This window comes from Plectropomus leopardus, chromosome 1 (assembly GCF_026936395.1).
Source record: "Plectropomus leopardus strain MGB_pleo_1.0 chromosome 1, ASM2693639v1, whole genome shotgun sequence".
Taxonomy (NCBI): Eukaryota; Metazoa; Chordata; class Actinopteri; order Perciformes; family Serranidae; genus Plectropomus; species Plectropomus leopardus.
The window spans coordinates 44121925-44140573 of NC_142176.1; the positions used below are offsets into that span (position 1 = coordinate 44121925).

An 18649-nucleotide genomic window follows, 5' to 3' on the forward strand; every position below is an offset into this window, starting at 1 on the left:
TTCCTTGTAGGTTAATCTGTCTGTGGCACAGAACATACATATTACATCAGAGATTCCCCAGTTAGTCTCTTGATCAGCCCTAAACTCTTTGTGTTTGAAGTGGCGGGCATCACGAAAAATGCGGAGGTACTGCCTACAGTTGGAGCAAAAGCCCCAAGAGCCAGTGAAACACTGCCAAATGACTTAACAGTAAAACCATGGATAACTTTTCAGCACTTCACCATGTGTGGTTCTTGCTCTAACACTCACCATGTGTTGATACAAGGTTCAAGGTAGAATAATTAATTGCTTATTGCTGGGGCTTATAATGCATTATACATATCTATACTCACTTATTCACACACCAACAATCAACTGTAGTAAGGACTCATAGTATAATATAACAGTCCATGCTGTATCATAAGTTATCATTGTATGTGTTAACTAAAGTGAGGTACATATTGATGCATTTATAATAATGTTTGCTTCATCATAATGTTTCATTGTAGGTGTTAAGTAAAATGTAATCATTTTCATGCATTTATAACAATGTATGCTGCATCATAAGTGATTAATGCCTACCATACACTAGAATACTATGAAAATACATTTAAAAGACCGAAGTCTGACAATGTGTCAGAGAGCTTTTAGCCACAGAATTAGATTTCATAAAGACTGGGGATCTTGCAGTGTCAGAGGCAGACAGAAACTGTAACAGCCTTTGAAATCTACAGTTAGTATAGCTAGCTAGCTATTCACTATCCCCATACCAAACAGGATATTTGCAAGTTAAATTAGCCACTGGGATGTTTTCTATTAGCCTACAAGCTTACCGTATGATTTAGCTTAAGATTGCTTGGTTCAAAAATACATTATTACTTGATATATGAATTTTGAAGCTAGCAAACTTAAGTTGAATCCAGTAGCTAAAGTTGCTTGCAGAGTCCCCTGCAGTGGTTAGCTCGCTAACTTACAGCATGCAGCGTACTCACCAGGGATTTCAGAGCTCAATCTCTGTCCACTTCTTTCTTCTCCTGTCTTTATTGGTACAAATGGGAGGCCATGTCAAAGAGACAGTCTTTATCTCTGCTCAAATCCACTTTGCCTCCCTTTTCCACAACAGAACCGAGACTTTTTTCCCCTTAATGCAAGCATGTTCCGTCTGCTCCCGCCCTTCTGGGCTGTGATTGGCTAGTAGGCCACTGCTACTGTGCTGTGATTGGGTAGTAGGCCACTGCTACTGTGCTGTGAATTGCTAGTACTTGTTGCCTCTGGTTTTATTCTTCAGTCAGTTAAACAGTTTACATTTGCATATTTAGCTACATTTATCTTGGACTGTGGAAAAAGAGGACAACGTGGAGCTAAGAAGGGAATAAGATTTCTTCTTTGACATGGCTTCAGATTTTGTACTCTGTTAGAGTGGAGAAGAAAAAAGTGGACAGCGATTGCTGCAGCTCCTGAAATCCCCGATAAGTATGCTGTATGCTGTAAGCTAACCAGCTAACCACTGTAGGGTCTACCTGTGAACTAACATTATTTACTAGATTGTTTGCTATTAGCCTGCAAGCTAAATGCATGTTTGAACATAAAATTGCTAGAATCAAAAATCATATCATGTATCCATGTATATGAATGGAGCTAGCAATCTTCAGCTAAAATGTATGTTTAGCTTGTAGGCTAATTGTCAACATCCCAGTGGCTAACTTAGCTTGCAGATAGCCTGTTTGGTATAGGGACAGTGGTTCGCTAGATAGGTAGCTACAGCATATAGCATACTCACTGTGGATTTCAAGGGCTACAAACAGTTTTTGTCCACCTCTGACACTGCAAGATCCCCAGTCTTTGTGAAATCCAACTACAAAAACTCTCTGAAACATTGTCAGAATTCAATCTTCTAAATGTATTTTCAAAGTATTCTAGTGAATGGTACCCATTAATCACTTAAGATGTTGCATATATTCTTATACATATATGAAAGTGATTACACTTTACTTAACACCTACAATGAAACATTATGATGAAGCCTTAATTATTATAAATGCATCAGTATGCACCTCACTTTAGTTAACACATACAATGGTAACTTATGATACAGCATGGACTGTTATATCACACTCTGAGTCCTTACTACAGGTAATTGTTTATGTGTGAATAAGTGAGTATATATATTTATAATGCATTATAAGCCCCAGCATTCAACCTCCAGTTTATAACAAGTCAGAGCACCCATGAGACCCTTGCCACTTATAAATCATTGTAAGTCAAATCTATATGGTTTATGACTATTTATATAGTGCATCAGTAAGCAATATGTGTGTTTATGAGTGTATTCATAAAGCATTATGAATGCATTATAATTCACTATGAGTGTCGTCATAATGCATAATAGATGTGGTCTTCATAGAAAGTGTTACCAAATTTTTCCTTGATCCTGCTACATCTCTGGAGTTGAATGATGAGTTGATTAAATCACAAACTACTATGAAAATCACTTCTGGTTGCTTGAGCATGTTGCTGCTGATGGCATCATTCAATATTAATTCAGTGCATTTTTTGAATTTGCATTGGAGTCTTGTGTGCTTTTAGCTCTGAACAAGGTCTGCTCATTCAGGGCAAAGGCTTGATCCGGATATTAGGGGTTAACGATGTCTCTGTTAACCTTCGTCTTGTTTGGTTTCTTCCCTTCTTCTTCGTCTTTTGTTTTTCCTGGCTTTCTTCTACATATTTATGCTATTCAACTTGCAGGTAAAAGCCCGGCATGGGGACCATAGAGCATTTGCAGAACACCTCGGCCAGTTCAGGTCTGATTGAGGGGTATATACCAAGCTGCATTATCATTAGCTTTGATAGTCTGACTTTGAGAAATTCAAGTTAGTAGGATTTCAGTTGGACTAACATGTTGAATGCTGAATGAATGAGGTGAAACGAAATGGCACAATCTGATGATCAGGTTCCACAGTGTGAAGCAGATGAGACATTTATCTGTCTATGGCTAAAAAAAAAATCTGCTAACTTTCCTACACACAGGAGGCAACCAAATCCAAACGCTTCTTTTTTTGTCTTGAAGACTCCAAAGCTTTCTTTTTTTAAAAAAAAAAAAGACAAAACTCCTCTCTATTATTCCTGACAGTATGTAAGGCGACACCACTATTTTCTTTCTTTTATTTCTTCCCTTTCCACCTTTCTCCTCCCATCTGTCTGACGGAGCTGAACTCTTTCCAGAAAAAAGCCTGGAGAGGGGGCTGAAATCAGAGCCATTCCCTCGGAGGTGGAGGCAATTTATGGCGTGTTTGAACACGGGGAGGAGGAGAAGGAGAGTGGAGGAGGAGCACTGGGAGGAGAGCTGGCAGGGAGAAGGAAAGGAGGGCATGCAGCAGCGACAGAGGTTGAAGAAATAGGACAAAAGTCTGCTGAGAGAAAGAAAAGAGCTCTGGAGTTTATTGTCGGAGCTAGAGAGTTCTGAAAGAGGAGGATTTGGAGGAAGGAGGGGAGAGGAAGGAAAAGCTTGTTCTGTGCAGCTGAACTTGGACTTGTAACTACATATTTAGATCACACTGAATGCAGGAAAGGCAATATCCAGGTAGGACAACAGGGCAAAGGTTACTGGCTCACTTTTTCCATGTCCTGCAGGGTTTTGTTTGGCATGCATCTGCATTGTAATTCTATTCATGTCGTATGATTTAAGACACTGCTGAATTGAACATCCAGCAGGTGCAAAATACCACTGTAAAAGGGTATTGAAGAAGGATTTATTTCTGTGTATGTGAGTATTGAGGAGAAGGAGGTGCACAGCTACATTCTATTCAGAGCTGTGAGCATAGCTTTTGTAGTGCAAATTGTTCTTTCAGCTTTGCTTCTTGTTTGCTTTCTGTCTTTTGACTCATCAAAGCAAGTTTTCTAATCTCTCAAGTGACTGCTGACTTTTATTTATCTGTTTGCCTTTGAGATGCAAGGCATTGTTACACCTGCCTGCTTCAGTGTGCTGGAGAAGGAGGTGGTTTTCTTGATGTATGTTGTGATGTCTCTACAAGCAGACATGCTGTTTTACCTCACCTCCTGTGGTTTCTGTCCACACAGACGAATTTGATTTAATTTGTCCAGATTTTAAGACATTTGTCTTCACCTCAATATTATGGAGGTTAGTGGAATTAAGTTTGTGGAGCACACAGCATTGAACAGTGATATTTAAAAAGTCAAAAGCAACAGCTCATATGTGAACAATGTTCCCTTGACTTTGGGTAGTCACCAGATTTGATTGGGAATATTTCTCTGGTTTTCAGTCCACTGAAAACATGACTTTCTACTGAGCTTTGAGCAGCACAAATCAAATAAAATCGTTGAAGTGGAGGTTTAGAGGTAGTTCTAGGGATACTGTAGCAATTTTCAACCAGCTCTGTATTATAAAAAGTTGGGTAGTATGCGTAAAATGAACTGTGGTAAACTTCCTGCTGGATGACGTGAAATGCTTGATCCAGCTGATATGAGCTGGCTCTAGGGTTGTTGCTGTAAACCACAAGGTACTTCAACATTAGGACATAAAGAGTATAGAAGCGGTTCTGTCTTTCTTTCTCTCTCTCTCTCTCTCTCTCTCTCTCTCTCTCTCTCTCTGTTTCTCTCTCTTTCTCTCTCAAACTGATCAAACTCAGCAGTGTTGATCAACTTTTAACCAAGATTTTGTTACTGTATTTCCTTTTTCTTACCTCAAATTGTTTCTAGAAACGAGTACACTGTTTGGCCAGCCTGTTCTTATTTCTAAGTTGTCAAATACTGTCGCTTTTGCTGTGATTTTGGCATAACATCCCTACCAGAAAAAAAACACCTTTCATGTCTGCAATAAATGTCGCTGGATATCATCAGCTGAGAGCGTGGCAAGACAGAAACATTTGTGGTGTTATTTAATGCAGTTGGACAGCTGTACGGAACCTGTCACACCAGCATGATTAGGGAATGGTTGGAGTCAGTTGAAAACTCAGTCGGACGGAACCTGTTGCGTGCACATGATACACCACTGGACGGCGTCACGTTGAAATGCTGCCAGTGATGACGTAATATTAGGAGTGCAAAGGTCCCTAAAGGGTGGAAAGGAGGGGCAATGGATAGCTCCAACACCCTGGACTTCCATGCAGGAGTCTGGTGTTCACCTGTGTGAATGTGATGTTTTTATTCTACACTTTACCATGTGACTCTTTTGCCTAAACCTGACCATCCTTGTCAGCTTGTGCTTTTGATTGATGTCTTAGCATTGATTGCCATACGCTGTTGTGATCTAAACATAATCACATGCAGCGTAATGCCACCATGATCTTTTGTTGACATCACAGTAACAGCATCAACAGCAGACGCACAAGGATACCTAGAGCGTAATATGTAGATGCAGTAGTCCATTGCAACATGTGTTTCAACATGTGAAACACTCCCTGTGGTGGGTGCCACAGGGAGTGTTTCTTGGTCTGGTGTGGCGTAGGGCATTCTGGTTGTGTTGTAGTTTTTATACCTCTTGAACAAATTTGAATGGCACATTCCATTGTCTTCTGGTCATGTAGCACCAGTTTCAAAAGTGACTGCATTTTTCTACTGCATAGACAGCCCCGTTTTACGAAACTTACATCTGTCCATCAGTAAAATACTTTCCAATTAAAAAAATATTCCCCTATGTATATTTTAAACATACTGTTTCTCAAAATATGGCAAAATGTGAAACTTCCAAAATCCTATCATACATTTTAGGTTTACTGTTTTTTTTACACCCTGAAAGGACAATCTGAATGTCAAGGACATCTGAAGATTACAGCTTAATTATTAACATACATCATGTACTTGTTAGAAGAAACCCTGGAGCAAAATGATTTGATTCAAATAAGTTTTTATTCTAATCATGTTTCATGCCTGAATTTGGTAAAAATATGGAAATCTTTGTGTCTTTTTATGTTTTTACTACTTACAGAAATATTATTTTACAAGCCTCTGAAAGCAGTCTTAGCATTCACAGTCTGCATGATTAGTGGTCAATCCTTTTGACCCTGAATGATTCATTCTGATTGATTTAACTCATTGAGTGCCATTGATGGATATGTACGTCATTCAAAAGCCAACACTTGAGTGCCATTGACGTATATATATACGTCGAAATGTGTTATTGGCGGCTGGCACAAGGGGGCGCTCTGATGCCCCCTGTGTGTAATTTTGGGGCTGCTGGGATTCGTAGTTGTAGTACAAAAGACTGTAGATCAAAGCATGAGGTGCCCACCAAAAAACGGACAGGGTCAAGTTTCGCCAGCGGACGCTGGAAGAAACTCTCATGGATCCCCCCCCCCCATGCTCTTGACTGAGTGTCCCGCAGGGTCCGAAGTGCTTATTTTGAAACAATTTGAGTGTTCAAAGCAGGCCGGGTTGCCCGAATACTGCAGGTAGGAATAATGGAATAGGACTCCGGTTCTATTTTGTGGGGTTTCTCTCTCTGAACTGGGGCCATGATTTGTTGCATTGTGCTGTATTTTGCATATTTACACATTTACACACACTTGTAATACAATTTTCAGATGTCTTTTATGTCAGTGAAGGCAAAATTATAACATTCAAATCACTGTTTTGCTTGACAGACTCCCTTTCACAAAAATGCGTTTTTCTCAGCTTTCTAGAAAAAAAAAGTGGTCTTTTTGATGAAACTAGCCTCTATTCAACTTCAGATAAATCAAGAATAGAACAAGGTGCAGACAGACGTTTTTTTCATGACAAAAAAAAAAGTTTCTTCTTTCATTTGAGCTGTTTTCAGAGTCTTTGTACAAAATATTCTGTGGCTCTTGAAAAACGACTCAAAATGGCCAGAAAAGCTGGCACAAGCCACTTTCCATTATATAATAGGGCTGGCACTCAATGAGTTAGGATAAAGGAGATGATGTGATACCTGCAAACATTCTATGTTGAACCGGTCACTGCTGTAAGGCTCTATGTTATATACATATAGTAAATGTTATACACATTTAAACATATACATACACAGCTGCATCTAAAAATGGCATAACACAGAATGCTCGCAATGTACTCTGTTATATATGGCATTGTTAAGATGACAGAAATACATTAACCCTTTGAAACTGAAGCATTACTGGAGAGCTACAAGAAAATTACCTAAAATTTAGCAAGAAAGAGAGAAGAAAAATAAATAAAAAATATAATAAAAATAATAGTAATAATAATAATAATAATAATAATAATAATAATAATAATAGATAAAATAGTTAATATTTATAATTATAAATAAAGTTTTCTGGACATTTTCCCTTTTTATAATTATTAACTTTATTTTTTAACTTTATTTCCTCCCTTTATCAAAACAAATTTTCAGGTCTTTTTCTTTTTCTTATTTCTTGCAATTTGTGGAACATCTCTTGCTGAGTGGCTTATTGCTACACTTTTAAAAGAACTCAAACCAATTTGCTTTGGTTACCTAGGCTTTAAAGCATGTGAAAGACATGTGAACGCAGCACGAGAAAACGTATGTGGTTAGCAGCAGTGATAATGTGAAACCCTGTGTGGTGTACAGAGTGTAAAATGAGAAAAGTGGTCCAGTTCATCTTTAGGAAAGAGACAAATAGAGAAAGGAAGAGAGAGAGAAAGCGGTGTATCATTGTGAATTCTTGCCTTTGTCTGTGGGACTGGTGGGAAATGAAATGAAAAGGTTGTCCCCGGTCACAAACCCACTAATCCCACCTCAGCTTACTCTGATAAATCACAAAGAAATACACGTGTCTTTACAGAGCAGGCCGGCATCCCCACAGTACAGCAGATTAAGTCGAGCACGCTGCGGTGACCTAGGAATCAAATTAAAATCACAAGAGGAGGATGAACCTTACAGTCGACCTATTACAGCAACTCTCTACTGTCAGAACAAAAAAAACAAGTGAGGACAGGAAGTGTTCAAGTGATGAGTAATGTTTGACGGCTGAATCTCTGTGATGAAATATGTATGTTCATCTGCCACAGACGAATTAACCTGCGAGGAAGCCTGATGAAACTCTCTATGTAATGTGTACAATTTTTTTTCTTTCTTTGCTCTCCCATATTTCATTTTTGTTTCATTTTTTGTCAGAGATGACAAAAGACTTGGAGATGAAGTCTGGGATTATTTATTGAAACCTAGAGTCAGGGAAGTTTGTAATACTTTTCAAGGATGTAGTGTTTTACATTTTAACACTGGCAAATAGTTTGATAACGCGTAAGCTGGTGGGAGAAGGTGAGAGCTTTCATCAGTTGGACTCAAAGTGTTGGTATATGATTATTTCCTGGAAGCTGTATTTAGGCTACCAGTGCAGACTTTATGCAAAAAAGTTTGCACAAGACTTAAGTAATAAAATGTCATGGAAATCCAGATAAACTGATACTGTCATATGCCCTGGTTGTATTCCATGAAGGTGTGAGGTATGAAAAAATATATACCGCCCCAGCCTACTTCGCGCTTTAATAATCAAAATAGGTGATGTCATTTTCAGTGAGTACACTGTTACAACCCTGCAGCCACCATTCGCCTAGCTCATACCCCTTTTCCACCTGAATTAGTGCATGTACGCAGGTTTTTTAAACACGGGTAAAAAAAAAAAATTTAAATAGGTGATAGACTCTTTGCCCATTGCCAGTAGAGCAAAGCTGTGTACAAGGCTCAACAGCAGAGAGGTAGTATGCCTGTGCGTGTGCGTGTGTGTTTTTTTTTTTTTTTTGATGTGTCACTTTCAAGGTCATGGACAGGTTAGTAAACAGTAGAAAGCAGCACAAAGGACAGTGAAAACAGGGGTTATTTTAAACCAGGGCTGATAAATACTGTGACTACTGCAGAGTTGCTTGACCCATATGTGAATGCAGATTGTTGTCCCATAACATTAAAAAGTCAGATGTTAGTGGGTGTTTGCTGGTTTTTTTGTGCCATGGAGAACAACCAGGCTGCAGCTGATGTTGGACTTTCTGTTGAAGAACTATTTTTGATGGCAAAATTGCCACACTTATTTACATAAAGATGACATATTGATGCTAAACAATCATTGCTCATCTCTGCATGCCGTAGTCTGTACACGTTTCAGTTGTTCAGTGCTACATCAAGTTTCATTGCTTTGATTGGTTTATATGTCTGTCCAAACACATCCAGAAGCATTTTGACCTACTCCATTTGATAACGGCCCTTGGAAAATGAAAATAAATGAAAGGTTCCAGACTCACATTTCTGAATTGGTCCATAAACGCCAGGCTTGTAATAAGTGCTTAAAATTAGACTTTGACACAGACAGCACCTCATCCTTTATCATAATGGCTGATACTCTGCTTTAGTGCTGCATATTCCCAAGATAAATTTCAATTATTTATTACGACAGTTTATTTTTGACTTTGGGAAGGGTAGTTTGAAAAAGTAATGCTGACAAAACATCTTCTTACTAGTTTTCTGTTTGTTTTTTTCTAAAGCTTTCCAACCGCATCTCTTAGTTAAGATGTCTTCATCAAAAAATGTTTACAATCAACATTAATAATTTCAGGATGATTATAATAAGAAGAAACATTTTTTGGGCTCAATTTCAGTTTATACCTAATTTTCCTCTCGTGGATTATGTAAAAAAAATATTTCAATAATATTTTGATGTTTGCATCTAAGCTCTGCTTTTGGTTTTGTCTCAAATTCCATCACTACATATTTCTCTTTTTCAAAACTTTTCAGAATCAGAGTGACTTTATTGTCATTGTACAGGTATATGCAATATACCCTACCTGAGTGAAGCCCAGTAAGAATAAGAATAAAAGATTAAAATGAATAGTGGAAGGTAAAAAGCAACCAAGGAAAAAAAAACACAAAAAAAACCACATTCACATACACTGACGCTCACACACCAAACATACATGCTCAGTACCTACATATGCATAGACATTAAAGACTACATACACCCACACACACAAAATAAATACATTTGCACTTCATTTTGCTGTTTGCATCAAGGAACTGTTGCAGTTTTAGCATTATATGTGTCTCTTCGAGCTGTAACGGATGTAGCATTTTCCAGAGAAGGAGTTGGTTTTCATGGTCGGGGGATAGAGCAACAGTGGAGGGCTTGAGATTAGAGCAGAGTACTGAAGCAGAGGGTGAGGAGGAAAAATAGGGCAGGAAGATGCTGAAACATGATAAACAGCAGCACTGGAGGGCAGAGGATGGAGAACAGAAATTTCTTGGGAGGCGGCGGCAGGCTGTTTTCCACACATTAGCACTGAGACTCAACTCTGTCAGAACTCAAAGAATTGTGATCAACAGAAAAGAGGAGCGGGATTTTCATACTGAACATGATGAGAAAAGAGTTAAAAATATTGGTTTGTCTGCACAGAATGCTTAGTAATTGTTATCTTTATTTTGCTGTCTTCCCACTAGACCTAATATCTGCTCCAATGCTCACGATGTCCGGTCATGATCAAAGCTGAATTATTATTGAGGTCAGTCCATCAGGTCACAGCTGTGTTCTGGATTCATGGGGATTATTTAGAATAAAATGGTCTTAATGGGAAAACATTTGACAGTGTGCAGACCTTAGATCAGTGGATTCATCCTGAGTGAGTCAGTATTGATCTTTCCATGAGTTTATAGCAGGTTGATAGTTTAGATTGTTGTGTTTGCTAGTGTGTGGGTATGTTATCTGTGTATGATACTGGCTAAGTAATGCCTGGTGTGAGTCCAATTTTACTGTTTGTGTTTGACTATTTACTGTTGGTTAACTAACTACTGAACCACTAGTCCTTAATCTGGGTTGTGTGCACCGCAACTACATACAGACTTCAGGGACTGTGCGTGCCACAGCTGTATACTGTGAGTGCGTGGCAGTGGCCAGGTTGGCGGTGGTTGGCAGGCAATGTGAAAATGCAGAAGTACAGCCTGTAGCTTGAGCAAAAGCCCCAAGAGGCAAAGAGACACAGCCGAGTTTCACTGGGGAGAAGGAGGGATGTCCAGGCACTGGTTAGATGGAGAGAAGTTTCAGACCCTTTTACAGTGTTCCTTTTAAAACAAGTCATTTTGAGACTCACCATGAAGTTTGCCTTTTTTACGCACAGTGATGCATTTTACACGCTTTTCATTCTTCAGTTTTTGATACTACTAATTTTTTTGAAACCCATTCAAACTGCAATTTTTGATCTCACAGCCACAGATCCCACTATGTTTTTCATCTTAAAACATAGTGGGATCGTGACAAAATCCTGGCATTTAAAGGATATTAATTATGAAAATAAAGAATATTTGATATTTCTGATTAGGCCTGAGGTTAAAAAATAAACTCAATGAAAGCAGACAATCATATTAATGTATAATATATTAACTCACTGAGTGCCAGCCCTATTATATAATGGAAAGTGGCTTGTGCCAGCTTTTCTGGCCATTTTGAGTCATCTTTCAAGACCCACAGAATGTTTAGTACAAAGACTCTGAAAACACCGAATAGCTCAAATGAAAGAAGAAACTCTCTTTTTCGCAATGGAAAAAGTGTTTGTTTGCACCTTGTTCCACTCTTGATTTATCTGATGTTGAATAGAGGCTAGTTTCATCAAAAATACCACTTTTTTCTAGAAAGCTGAGAAAAATGCATTTTTGTGAATTTTGTACTACGACTATGAATCCCAGCAGCCCCAAAATTACACACAGGGAGCATGAGAGCGCCCCCTTGTGCCAGCCGCCGAAAACACACTTAATAGTACTCAAGTGTTGGCTTTTGAATGATGTATATATACATCAATGGCACTCATGCACAAGAAATAACAATGCATAAAAAATAATCTTCTTAGCATATGCTATATTGAAAATAACAGCTGAACATTAATGGATATTTGTTATTCATAATTAGAACTGATGTTGGTTAAAAAAAATCAAACTTGAAAATAAAATTAACGTATAATATTTTTTTAAAGCTTGATTTTTGAAAAGCACATTTTGTGCGCAAAGCAATACAACTGGGTGTAATTTTAAAGCTGGTCCTAAGGGTTAACTAACTTGCTTCAAACCCTGCTGTCCCCTGTCATCAGCCAGCGACACCTACCGTCTGTCAACCGTTACTGGATAGACATAAGTGTGAGAATTCAAGGACCCATTATTTAAAAAAAAGTATACATCTGTGTTACCAGTTTAAAATGCACATGTGCTTTTTATAATGAAGTACTTGACAAATGTAGCAACAACAACTCTAAGTGCTGTATCTATGATGGATGGGGATAACTGATGTATCAAGTTAACGCTAAAATGTAAGCGGGAATTAGTCTCTCTATAACCTGCTGTTCTGTCTCATTGACACACATGTTTCAGCTTATCAGAATGCCCACCGCTTCTCTGTGGAGGTGGACTATGTAAAACACAATAAAAAAAAACAAAAAACTAATGTGATACCTTCCTGCTGGGCCTTGTTATTCAGAGGAAAAAACAAGATCAGCTATTAAGTCAGTGAGATGTAAAGCTGTGTGTATCCTGTCAAGCCGGGATGACAGACACACACTTATTTCTCACCAGTTCTTGTCTTCGTTTAGTGCACGCATGTGCATGTGTGTGCGTGGGTCAGTCAGGTCGACAGAGAGAGCGAGTGGAGTTGATTACCCGTTTCCACTCTTATCTCCATCCTCTAATGCAGGAAGCGCCTGCTGATTATTACCTTAATCAGGACTGTCTCCTATGCGATTAGGCAGGTTCTAAAAAGCCCTTCAGTTAGAATGGGGATGTGGCCACCGGACCACAGCACTGCTTTCAATGTGTGTTCAATTAAATGCATTATCATATATTCCCCCTGCAGCCTGGACTGACAGGATTTAGTGTGGGGAGAGACTCAACAGGTACAACCTCAGAAATCATAAAAATGATCTGTTTATCATGACATTTGTCTCTTTTTCTATTCGAGAGTACCAAACTCACCATTGATTCGTGCATTTTACATGCTTTTTATTCTTCATTGTTTGATCATTTTGGCTGTGTTCATGCGTATGGCATAAATTCTGGCAAGATTGTATATTTATGTTTAATCTTGGAATTTCCAGCTCAGCTCTTACACTAAGTCTACAGTAAAATACACTGTGGAAACTAAATTGTTTCATTCATACTGTTAAGTGCAAAAAACAGGCCAAACAAACTCATTTAAGCTGCAACTTTTGATCCCACAGCCATCAAAGCATAAAAAATGCATTGCATTATTTCTAGATGTCTTGGAATTTGTGATTTTTACTGTTTTCCACCAGATGATGTTATTTTTACCATCTTTGGCCTTTGGAGAAACTACATGCTATTTCCACTAGGTGCACTGTCATAATCAATGTTTCTGCAAATCGTTCACATATCCCAGACTGTGATCTTAAAAAAAAAAAAAAAGAATCCACTTAGCATGTAGTATATTGAAAATCTAAAAACATAATGGGATCAGGAGAGAAACCTGACATTTAAAGGGTTAAAATTCTAGAATTTATACATTTGATATTTATAATTAGGACTGATGTTGGTTAAAAAATAAATACAATGACAGTAGAAACTAATATTAATACACAATATATTCAGTCAGACTAACATGTTAACATGTATTTTAAAAGTCCAGTTTTTGTTAATAACTGGACGCTTCTAACATCATGTAGTCATACTGAATGATTTAAACAATTATTGGACAGAGTGTCTAGGAGTGTGGTTGAGATATACTTGTTTCCTACGACGATAAACAATAATGGCTTTGGTGGTCCTCTGTAAACTCAGTCCTGGTCTTTAAATATTCCCAAACAGTACTGTGGATTTTAGCGCCACCTTCACTTTAAGAGTGTTTAGAAATGTGCTGAGTGCTGTCTCTCTCCCTTTGCTGTGTTGTAGTTTCAATAACAGCCATTAGACAGAGTTATTTGTTGTGCCTCCACCCCGGTGCAACCCACGCGGCCTCTGCCGTCCCTCCAGTGCTGTTTTCAGCTCTGATTAGATGACCGCAGAGGCCGCAGTCCTCCACAGCCCTCCACAGCCTCCCTCTCACATGCCGGCTTTGCGAGTCTTTTGTTTTTATGGCTACAATTAGAGTGTAGACGTGTAAGCATTTTGTGCAGCTCCTGCAGAATCAACAAAAGCTGCCTATTAAACTCCTCTTTAGTGGCACTGTCCCTCACTTTTATATCCTCGCTGGGTTTATGTGTGTTAGAGCCTGAAAGGCCAAAACAGCTCCACATCCCAGAACTCAGCCTGGACCTTATATATATATATATATATATATATATATATACATATATATATACATATCCTTTATTTATCCAAATAAATACAACTATCACACAATACAAAGAGTGAGCACAATCATCAGTTAAAATGCAAAAAGTGCAATCATCAGATTTCAGTTATCATTGGAGTACTAGTCACACTGACCAATAGTGCTATGTTCTCGACCTTTTAAAAGTGACTTAAATTCCCCCATAATGATCAGCTCAGACAGTTTTAGGTCCTTCTGGAAGTTATTCCAAGTGGAGGGCGCGGCAAATTTAAAAGCTTTTTTGCCAAGTTCTGTGAAAACCTTGGGGACCGTCATTAAGAGAATACTGTGAGAGCGCAGGCCATGTTGATTCTGGTTCTTACACATATATATACATAAATAAGAGGGAACCACCCCAAGTAGACTCTTATATAAAAACCAACCATTGTGAGAGCCTGTGGACAGACAGAGAAGGCCAATTAAAAGCAGCGTACAATGTACAGTGGTGTACGCGGTACCCACAGCCAGTAATGAAACGTAAAGCAGAATGGTAAACAGTGTCCAATTTCTTTAATGATCAGGTGCATTCATAAAAAGCAGATCAGCGTAATCCAACAAAGGTAAAAATGTTGCCGAAATCAAGTGTTTCCTTGACTGAAGCGAGAAACAGGATTTATTTCTGAAAAAGAAATTTAATTTGAGCACCAGCTTAAACAAGGTTATCAATTTGAGGTCTGAATAACAAAGTTTGGTCAACAGTAATACCATGATACTTACAGGTGTACCATTTCAATTTCAACTCCTTGGGCAGTTAGGAAAGAAAAGTAGATGGGGGCTTTTCTCCATTTGAATTTTCTTGCTCTTTGTTCTTTTCCTCACCTCTTGTGCACTCTCATCTCCTCTCTGTTGCCTAAATCGTCCTTTATTCTCTTTATTACACAGCCTCTGCATTTTTTCCTTCCTCACCTCCTCTCGTCTATTTTCACCATCAGCTTTCTGTCCTCTCTAAGTGTGTTCTTTTCTTTCTCTTCCCCCTCATCTTATCATCCTCCATCTCTTTCTCCCATCTCTCTGTTCCTTCCTTTTCTCTTCTCTTCTCACTTTTCCTCCCATCTCAGCACCTTTCATTGCTCTTAACGACATCCAGCGCATACATCAGCCTCACTAATTAACTCATAAATCATCTCCATGTAAGTGGAAAGTCTGCTCTAGCAGAGTGCTGGAGCAGATTCCTGCACTCACTTTGATCCACATTGACAGCAGATGATCACAGTGCTTTTAATAAGGAGCCACTTTTCTACCTTGTAATGTTTTCGTTAACTGGAAATCACTTTTAGCTTTAAATATATTTTGCAAATTATCAGTCATTTTCCTCTCCCCAGAGGTTCTGCACAACAAGAGAGATTGAATTTAAGATTACAAAGTTAAACAATTTGTTACATCCTGGAAGACGGATCCCTCCTCAGTCACTCTTTCTGAGGTTTCTACCATTTTTTTCCCCATTACAGGGTTTTTTTGGGGGGGAGTTTTTCCTCAGTCGATATGATGGTCTAAGCGCAGCGGGATGTCGTATGCTGTGACTGACTTGACTATACTTGGAAATGGTTCATTTGCAATAAATTTTGATCAATTCATTGTTGTAAAAACTTTATCACGTGATATATTTGAAAGCACCAGAACAGCTACTACACAGAGCCTGGAATGATATTGTTTTCCCAAAAACTTTTTCAAAGTTAAATTAAAAGCTAATAAAAAAAAAAAAACATCCTCTAAAATTAGGTCTTAATTGGTATTGAAATGACTGAAATCCCTTTTCAGTTAAAAATGACTGACCTTGTGTTGTAAGATCAAAAATTTATTTTTTGTTTGTTTGTTTTTGTTGTTGTTTACAGAATGCCTCACACTTTAACATCATGCAGATCAGGATAGTGGAACCAGCAACACTTTGCACTTTGCTCTGAGCATCCTGGTTAGGATGCTCAGAGGATCCACTTTCTGCTGGCTAGTTATCAATGTTCCCTGGACGACATGGGAAACTGCAAATTCAATGAAAATCGTCAGTTAAACTAAGATTTTATCACATAGTTTAAACCGATACAAGGCGTGTAATACATGGCTTGTTGTATTTCATGCACATAGTTTTTCTTATTTTGGCAAGATCGGAATCATGGCAGTGGAATCCCACATACAGTGAAAAACACAAAATTGCCCAGAAAAAAAACACCAGGTACTCCCCCCAAAAGTAATCTTTAATGTCACAACAAACATACAACAAAACTGTCCCTAATCCTAAGTAATAAATGATGGTTCATATATTTTGATCATTGCAAATTGGTCTTAAGTTTCATTTTAAACTTCTCTGAGTGGTATTAAAAACATTTGAAAAAGTGGTCAATCTAACTACTCTCAAGCTGTAGTAACCCTATTTTTTTAGATTTCAGATGATTACAGATTGTCAGATTCTTGTGTTGAGCTTCCCTAAACTGTAACTGAGTTGTTTCTGGCTCCAACACTTTCCATCAGCGTTCAAAAATCATAGACACAGAAATGTAGCAGCTGAGACCAATTTCAGTGCAATGACAGTAAACACTGGTTTAACTAAAGAACATAGCCAGGAACACGCACGTAGTGAGGAGAGCTGAAATCACACACCACGAACAAGACAAAACAAAAAAAACCAAAACAACACTAAAACCCTCTGTAAATTTGTCAGCAGCTGCTGTGCTCATATGACCCTGAAAGCTTAGCTGTTCTTAGATCAGCATCACCAGCAGAGGATAGCAGTAGAGGAAAGGACATTTAAGCAACATCACATGTGAGGTCGTGCTGTTATACTGGTTAATACTTTGCTACAGTACTTGAGTATTTTTTTCTGATATCTGTATTTCTTGTTTTTATACATCTGTCAACTTTCACTTTTACGCCACTAAAATGTACACTTTTACTTCAATACATTTCCCCAATAAAAGCAGTTTAGTTATTTACTACAAAATAGGGAAAGAACTGAGGAATCAAGGAGGGGAACGGTGCACAATTGAAGGAATCGGCAAAGGGCTGAGCAATATGGCTTTAAAATAACATCTCAAAATATTAGGCTATATGGCAATATATCAATACTTTGAAATATCCTCTAAACTACTGTAATCACAAAGTTACAAATAAAGTAGTTACAGCCATAAAAGATATAAAGTACTGCTATAATAAAGTTTAATAAAATACTGATAAAATGGTCAATGAAGTAGAGTATAAAAGTAAATAAATAACTAATAAATAATATATAAAACTAATAATAAAGCACAGAAGAAGCTCCTCTTTTGGGTATGAGCTCCTCATTGTTTTGAGCAGGCTGGTTGGTGTCAGCGTCTTGTGCTGAATCCCCACATTCAGTATCACTTTCCATCTCCTATGCCGTGCATTGTGAAGACACCCCCTCTGCGACACAGATAATATTTTATTTTATTTTATTTCATTTTATAAAAATCATCAGACAATATATTTCATCAGCCTTAAATCAGAGGAAAGAACAAAAAAATGGATTTTGTCTTGTAAATCCAATAAGTTGTAAAAATGATGCTGTTTTTCTTCAAATTAAATGTACCCTTGATTTTTACGGTGGTGTATGGTATGAAGAAACAAACATAATTATCAAAATTATGTAAATAATTGTAGTAATTGTATAATCGTATTTCTTTTTATGACGTTGTCCTTTGAAGGGAAGCCAGTGAGGTTCATCCTCTGAGGATCATGATTATCCACAATAGATTTTATAATTATTTTAGGTGTCCATCAAACATCACAGATAGTGATGATGATTTTTTCTGTGTTTCAACATGAAGCTGATTCAGCTGCTGAGAAGAGAAGAGAGCCTCAATGGCAGAACGTCCTGGCAGAGACATATAGAGCAGGACTGTGTCGTCAGTGCAACATTTATCCTGCAGTTGCTGACTGACGTATTAGAAAGTTTCTAAAGAATCAAGAAAACAAAGTGTTGAAAGTCCCCAGCTCTGTTGTGTTCTTTGTTGTGTTTGAGTTGTCACCTCTCACCTCTCTGCCTCTTCATCTGCTCTTTGAAATGTTTCGTTGAAGATTCTTCATATAAACTCTGAAGGTCGACCGTGTTTTGTATCTTTCTCATCTCGCTGTTATCTGCTCTTCACTGCGTCCTCCAAATTGCTTATAAAGTAATGCACACATCATGTAAAGGTCGTAAAGTGTTTCTGAAGGAAAGTGTAGGACTATAAGTCGTTTATTATTGACAAAAGACAAAGATCCATGTGTGCACAGACCAGCAGCTTTGATGCCATTGCAGAGGAGGGCAGTCTCAGTTTGTTGTTTGAGCTGGTTAAATTAAGAACAAGGTCTACTTTTGGTCGCACTATCCTGTTTATAAGGACTTAAGATAAGTCCTTTTTCAGTAAAATTACCTTTATTTAGTCAAAGAACCAAAATTAAGTGTCAACATCAGTACC

The 18649-nt window shown here is 38.0% G+C and overlaps 1 protein-coding gene across 4 annotated transcripts in view; it reads left to right on the plus strand.

Annotated features, from left to right (window-relative positions):
* large2 (LARGE xylosyl- and glucuronyltransferase 2) overlaps window positions 1–18649 on the plus strand; it is a 151605-nt gene that overhangs the window by 82772 nt on the left and 50184 nt on the right. The window contains exon 1 of one of the 4 annotated variants that reach the window (XM_042485219.2): window positions 3325–3559. The exons of the other annotated variants lie outside the window; for them this stretch is intronic. The gene's annotated coding sequence lies outside the window, so the exon portion shown is untranslated. Of the gene's footprint in view, window positions 1–3324; window positions 3560–18649 lie in introns of those variants that run through there. 4 annotated transcript variants of the gene reach the window in all.